The following is a 6587-nucleotide window of genomic DNA, read 5'->3' as shown; positions in this document are numbered from 1 at the left end:
TTAAGACATCGTGTAACAACAGGGGACACGCATGTATAGACGTGCCACATAGCTATCTGCACCCCATATAGAGTTAACGCTTCAATATGGCGGACAGGGAGTGGCTGGGAGCTGAGCCGCAGCCGATCTAGATGTGGCGATATCGGTACTCGCGATGTAAACAGACGGACGCCATTGCTTTTGATGACGTCACGTCCGTCCTCATTCCGAAAGTCTGGAGCTCGCTCATCACCATGATACAGCGGCGCAGGGCAGGACCTGATAACAGACAGGGTGGGTCCATCAGGACGCCATGGCTATCTCACCCAAAAATAGATTTTTTGCTTCGCTCAAAATCCGTTTTTTGGGCTCAAGCCATGGCGTCCTGATGGAAGAGTACCAGAGAATTAGTGTATCGTGGTAGACTTTTTCCCTTTATAAGTGAGTGCTAAAACATTGAGCCGAAAGCATAGTGGTCTATACTAGAGCTACCGTGAGGCAGTTGCCTTCCTGCCCCCCTGGCATGGAAGTCCCCACGGGCTATGCTAAGATCAAAGTGGTCATGGGAAGGCTATTCATATAGGCTGAAGGAACAATGAGATCCATAAGATAAGTCAGAGCGATTTGGTATTCGCGTCGAAACAAACTTGAAGAAGTGGTGGTTGAACACTTCGTGTATGGAGTTGACTCATCTTCATAATTGAGTAAGTATTCGCTAAGGAGACTTACTTGCTCTATATAAATAAATGCCCGGAGTAAATCCTGGCATTTTCCTTAACCAGGAATAAAGGGTAATAAAACTATGACAAATAGTATATTTCATAGTAAGAAAGGAGCAAGGGAGACGCACAAGTAATAAAATAGACATTTTATTATATAATTGCAGGTAAATCAATACATGTCATGCAATAAATAGTAAAAAACATTTACATTGATAAAAATGTACATAGTCATAAAGGCGTGCTCTTGAGTCTGAAAGGGAAGAATCAAGTATTAGTAGGCACTCGTTCTACGGAACGTTAGTCTTTATGTAACACACGTCATGCACGTGGCATGTAGCACTCATGTGGTAATCTACTATGACATTTCACCTGAGGTAAGAACAGTTAAAGAAAACACAAGGTGGTTTCTGCTTCACTACGTATCACTTGAGGGTCAACATAGGCACCCGACGAGTTAGAGTCCCTAATAACTCACTGTTCTAAGCAGAGTTCAGAGCAGGTTTCATAACACTACCTGCGGCTACCACAAAATGTTTCACTTCGTGCACTTGTTTCGCATAATGTTTAAAGAAAACACGCGAGGATTTCCAGCCTGTATAGTTCTTGAGGCTTTCGAAATCCATACTCTGAAAGAAATTCAGAGACGAAGCGACTTTCCTAGGATCATGACCAGCGGGTGTACTGTCTGGATCCGCTCTGCGAATGAAGTAGGTGATTTTTGCTCTCAATTGTTTTAGTGACAGGTTGCTGCCCGATGTTTCTCCTTTGAAGAGTTGGCCTCCACCAAAGTTTGAAGTTCTATGAAGATAGACCTTAAGGCTCTCTACTGGACATAGAGAGGCATCTTCCTTCAAGGGGCATATCCTCCACGGGCCCCATCGTTTGGTAGGTAATTCGTTCTTTGCGAGAAACGTCGGATCAGGGAAGAGGGAGAGGTCTCCTGAATCATTGAAAACGATATGTCCCTCTTCTCTAGATAGTGCCACTATTTCGCTGACTCGGGCTCCCGAAGCTAGAGCGAAGAGAAATATAACTTTCTGAGTCAGGTCCTTAAGAGGGCATGAATCATTGTCCAAGTTGGAGGCGAAGTGGAGAACTTTGTCTAGAGACCAAGTGATTGGTCTCGGAGGGGGTGCCGGTCGTAAACGGGCACAGGCCTTCGGTAGTTTGTTGAAGATGTCACTAGACAGATCTATTTGGAAGGCGTATGACAAAGGTCTGGTCAAGGCCGATTTGCAAGTAGAAATCGTGTTGGCTGCCAAGCCTTGTCCATGAAGGTGAATGAAGAAGGACATGCAAAAATCTATGGTGATTTTCGAGGGGTTCTTTGCCTTGACGAAGGAGACCCATTTCCTCCAAGACGATTCGTATTGCCTTCTCGTGGATTCGGTCTTGTATTCCTCGAGGAAGTCTAGACTCTTCTTCGAAATCCCAAACCTTTTCTTAGCGGCTAGGGTGAGAAAATCATGAGATGAAGGTCCTTGATTTTCGATGATGAAGCGAAGACAGTCGACTTCTGTATTTGCTGGGAGAGAACTGGGTCCGGGAGGGGGATCAGCGTTGGCTGCATCTCCAGGATCAAGGGGTACCAGTTGCTGCGGGGCCACTTGGGAGCCACTAGAGCTGCTGTCCCTTTGAAGGTTCTCAATTTGGAGAGGACTTTCAGCAGAAGATTGGTGGGAGGGAACAGGTAAATCTTGGCCCATCTGTTCCAATCCAAGGTCATGGCGTCCACCGCTTCCGCTTTGGGGTCCTCGTACGGGGCTACATATCGAGGAAGTTGATGGTTGTCGCTCGTTGCGAAGAGGTCGATCTGGAGTTCTGGGACTCTGTGAGAGATGAAGGAGAATGATCTTGCGTCTAGAGACCATTCCGACTCTATCGGGTTTGTCCGAGATAGAGCATCCGCTGTCACGTTGCGGAATCCTTGTAGGTGAACTGCAGACAGGTGCCATTTCTTCCTTTCTGCCAGACGGAAGATTGTCAGGAGCACCTGATTTATCTTGGGCGATCTTGAGCCCTGGCGATTGAGACAACGCACTACCACAGAGCTGTCCAGAGTCAGGCGAATGTGTACCGACGGGGGCGGGGAGAGTTTCTTCAGCGTCAGAAGAACCGCCATGGCCTCCAAGATGTTGATGTGAAACGTCTTGAATAGGGGAGACCAAGTGCCTTGAGCCTGTTGTTGGTGGGAGTGACCTCCCCAACCCTCCAATGAAGCGTCCGTATGGATGTTGAGAGATGGAGGTGGGTGTTGGAGAGGAAGGGACCTTTTTAGGGCCCTCGCTTCTGACCACGGCTTTAGAAGAAGTCGAAGTCTGCTTGGGAGCCGTCTCTTGAGGTCTCTTCGAGCGACGGATGCGGAACGTCTCCAGACTCCCGCTGCATCCTTTAGCTGTGCACGAAGCACTGGGTTTGTGATCGAGGCGAACTGTAGAGAGCCTAGAACTTGTTCCTGCTGGCGTCTCGAGATCCGTTTGGATTTTAACAGTCGCTTGACGGACCCTGCTATTTCCTTCCTTTTCTTTGCTGGAATGGAAAGGCGGTGTGACTGAAGATTCCAGTGGATGCCTAACCATTGGAACTTCTGAGCTGGAGATAGGCGAGACTTTTTCGCGTTTATCTGGAATCCCAGGTGTTCGAGAAACTAGGTAACTTTTCTGCAGGATTCTATACAATCCTCGGGCGAGGGCGCCCACACTAGCCAGTCGTCGAGGTAAGCCATCACCTGGACGTTTCGGATGCGGAGCTGTTGTACTACTGCGTCCGCTAGCTTTGTGAATATCCGAGGGGCCACGTTGAGTCCGAAGGGCATGGCCCGGAAGGCATAGCTTTTCCGTTGGAGTCGGAATCCTAGGTAGGAGGAAGCGTGATGGTTCATTGGTATGTGCCAGTATGCGTCCGCCAGGTCTATCGAGACCGTGAAAGACCCTCGAGGCAGGAGGGTTCTGATCTGTTGGAGAGTCAGCATCTTGAACTTGTCGTTCGATATGAATACGTTGAGGGGGGATAAGTCCAGAATGACTCTGAGTCTGTCTGAGTCTTTCTTGGGAACACAAAACAGTCTCCCTTGGAACCTTGTGGACTTCACCCTTCTTATCACCTTCTTGTTCAAGAGGTCTAGCACATATTCTTCCAAGAGGGGGGTTGAAGGTTGGAAGAATTGCTGGAAGGTTGGGGGTGGTTGCGCCCAGCTCCAGCCCAGACCTTTCTTGATGATGCTGTGTGCCCAGGAGTCGAAGGTCCAGCGATCCTGGAAGTGGCGGAGTCTTCCTCCCACCGGAAGCACTTCATTGCTTCTGTGGTCCCGAGGACTTGCTGCCTCGGCCGCTAGCTCCCTGTCCTCCTCTGCCTCTGGAGGGCCGGCGAGAGGAATCTCTGCCGGAACCCCTGCCTGAGCTTCTACCCTTGGGACGAAAGGTAGTGGAATGCTGCTCGAAGGTGGGGTTGAAGGCCGGTGATGAGGGCAACACCGGCTGTGGGACCAACTGAAAGGTCTGTGGCGGCTGAGCGACCACTTGGGGAGTAGCGGGTGCCGGAAACTGGCGTCTGTGCTGACGTTGCTGGGGTCTATGCTTCGACTGCTTCCTCTTAGGCTGAGGACCGTCATCCTGAGAGGGCTTTCTCTTCCTAGACATGCCCCATTTGTTGAGAAGGTTCCTGTTCTCAGATGCGGCCTTGTCTGTGATCTCTTTCACTAGATCAGACGGGAAGAGGTACTTGCCCCAGATGTTGGAGGCAATCAGTTTCCGGGGTTCGTGTCTGACAGTGGCACTGGAGAACATGAATTCTCTGCAGGCTCTACGAGCTCGCATGAAATGGTACAGATCCTTGACTAAGGTTGCCATGTGAGATTTGGCAAGGACCATGTAATGGTCAGGGACTCTGGTGTCACCAGCCATTACGTCCATCTGGACCTGGAGAGTGAGAGATGCTGCCAGCCTCTCCTTCGTTTCCTGTTCCCTACGAAGGAGGTGTTCGTTTAGCTTGGGGAGGTCCTCATTAAACTGACGTCCAGCAACGTCAGGATCTAGTTTGCCCACCACGAAGGTGTGTTGCACATCCTTCCAGTGTTTGGTGTCAGGCGGGGTGGCTGCGGAGAAAGGTCTGCATTCCTCCAATGCAGGGCAGGATTTCCCTTCCTCTACAGCCTTAAGGCAGGCAGCGAAGGCCTTTTCCGTGAAGGGTAGCATCACTTCATCGGGCGCAACGTAGGTGGGGTACTTCTTGCTCAGAGCCGGAAGTCCAGAGCAGGTAAAGCCTCTGCTCTTAAGCGCTTTGGCAAGCATAGCCTGGGCCTTCGAGAGATCGAACACTATTTTCTCCTTCGGTTCGGTCTCTTCCTTTGAGGATGGTTCTGAACGTAGACGGACGTAACAGTCCGGATACGCCTCAAAGCGGGGGAAGAACTCCACTTCTTCCAGGGGTATGGAACCGATCTTATCGCTGACGAAGATCTTGTCATCAGCGATGACCATATGCTCGGCGAACCGCCACGGATTGTCGCTCGAGCATGCGGGGAGGTCCTTGATGGAGATTTTGCGAGATTCCTTGGAACCTCCCATCGACCGAATGATCTTGTGAGTTTCTTGGAGCTTCTGCTCCATCACGGATTCAATGAGCCGAATCATATCCTGTGCCGTAGGTAGAGGAGTCGTGGTGGAGGACGTAGACGGGAGAGACACTTCCGTCGGTTGTAGGAGTAGGAGGGGGGATGGAGGGAGGGGCATCCTCCTTATCGGACTCGGTATATACTACCCGGTCCTCTTCTTCATCATCCTCCCCTTCACCCTGGGCCATAAGGGTTTTCCTCGGTGTCCTCCGAGATCTCTGACATGTGTTCATCATGTTCTGAATCCAGGTGACAATCACTCATGGACTGAGCCATGACAGTATCAGGTTCCACTGTGATCTGGACGACGGGGATCTGTTCAACTGGACCACTGAGTCTGGTGAGGCCTTTGGGAACAGCAAAGACCTCATTTCTTCTGTGGCTAGGTATGGTCCAGTGGCGTTCTTTTGAAAGCCACGTACCCACTTGCGTAGGTTGTCCCGAGCAGTGTCCCGAATCTCCGCTGAGGGAGGGTCATAGAATGCTTTCTGTAGGCATTCTTGGCAGACCGAACAGGTGGTGGGGCCCCCAGTACTTGAGATCCCCTCTCTTGTGAGCACAAGGGGCGTGTGTCCTACACGCCGTGTGTCCATAAAAGTGTGGCCGACGGACCGCGCAGAAGTCGTGGTCACACTTGACGTACTCCTCCTGTAAAAGAAAGAGACGATGAGTATTGTAGAGTCATAATATGGCTCGTATATAAAGTTAATTATTAACAAGTTAATATTAACATAAGTTAATTGTGATGCACAGAAGGGTGGGTGAAAGGAGACAGACGCATGCCTCGTGTAACCCGCCCGGCTGGTTGCCGTAGCATCAGACAGTCCCAGGTGGCCGTAGGCCTCCATGGAAGGTGTCTTGATAATGGGAATTCCATTTAGAATTACCATATAGACTAGGCTTGAAATCTTATCAAGAAAGTCTGGGGATCATGAGATCCTAGTAAGGTTCCGGCAACCAGACGTGCCAATTACACGTAGCGTGCTGGAAAGATGAAACACGCAAGAAGACAGAGTGAAAACTGAACAAAATGTACGATTCCGTACCAATTTGTCTGCGTTAACAAGCCGTCTAGGTGCGGTTTTTAGGAGCTATCGCTAGTAGAGATAGCTGAGAGAAGGGGTGCAAGGCATCTTGCCGCCTCCGGACTGGTCCGGCATACCCCCGGCACGCCGGAAGCCGCTCGAGCAGAGTTTCTGGCATTCAAGAATGATCATTCTATGGTCAAAAGAAGCCAGGGTGGCGGCAGCCGGTAGCGGCGGCCGCCGGCAAGG

The sequence above is a fragment of the Palaemon carinicauda genome, chromosome 29, assembly GCF_036898095.1.
Source record: "Palaemon carinicauda isolate YSFRI2023 chromosome 29, ASM3689809v2, whole genome shotgun sequence".
NCBI lineage: Eukaryota > Metazoa > Arthropoda > Malacostraca > Decapoda > Palaemonidae > Palaemon > Palaemon carinicauda.
This window is presented reverse-complemented; position numbering follows the sequence as displayed.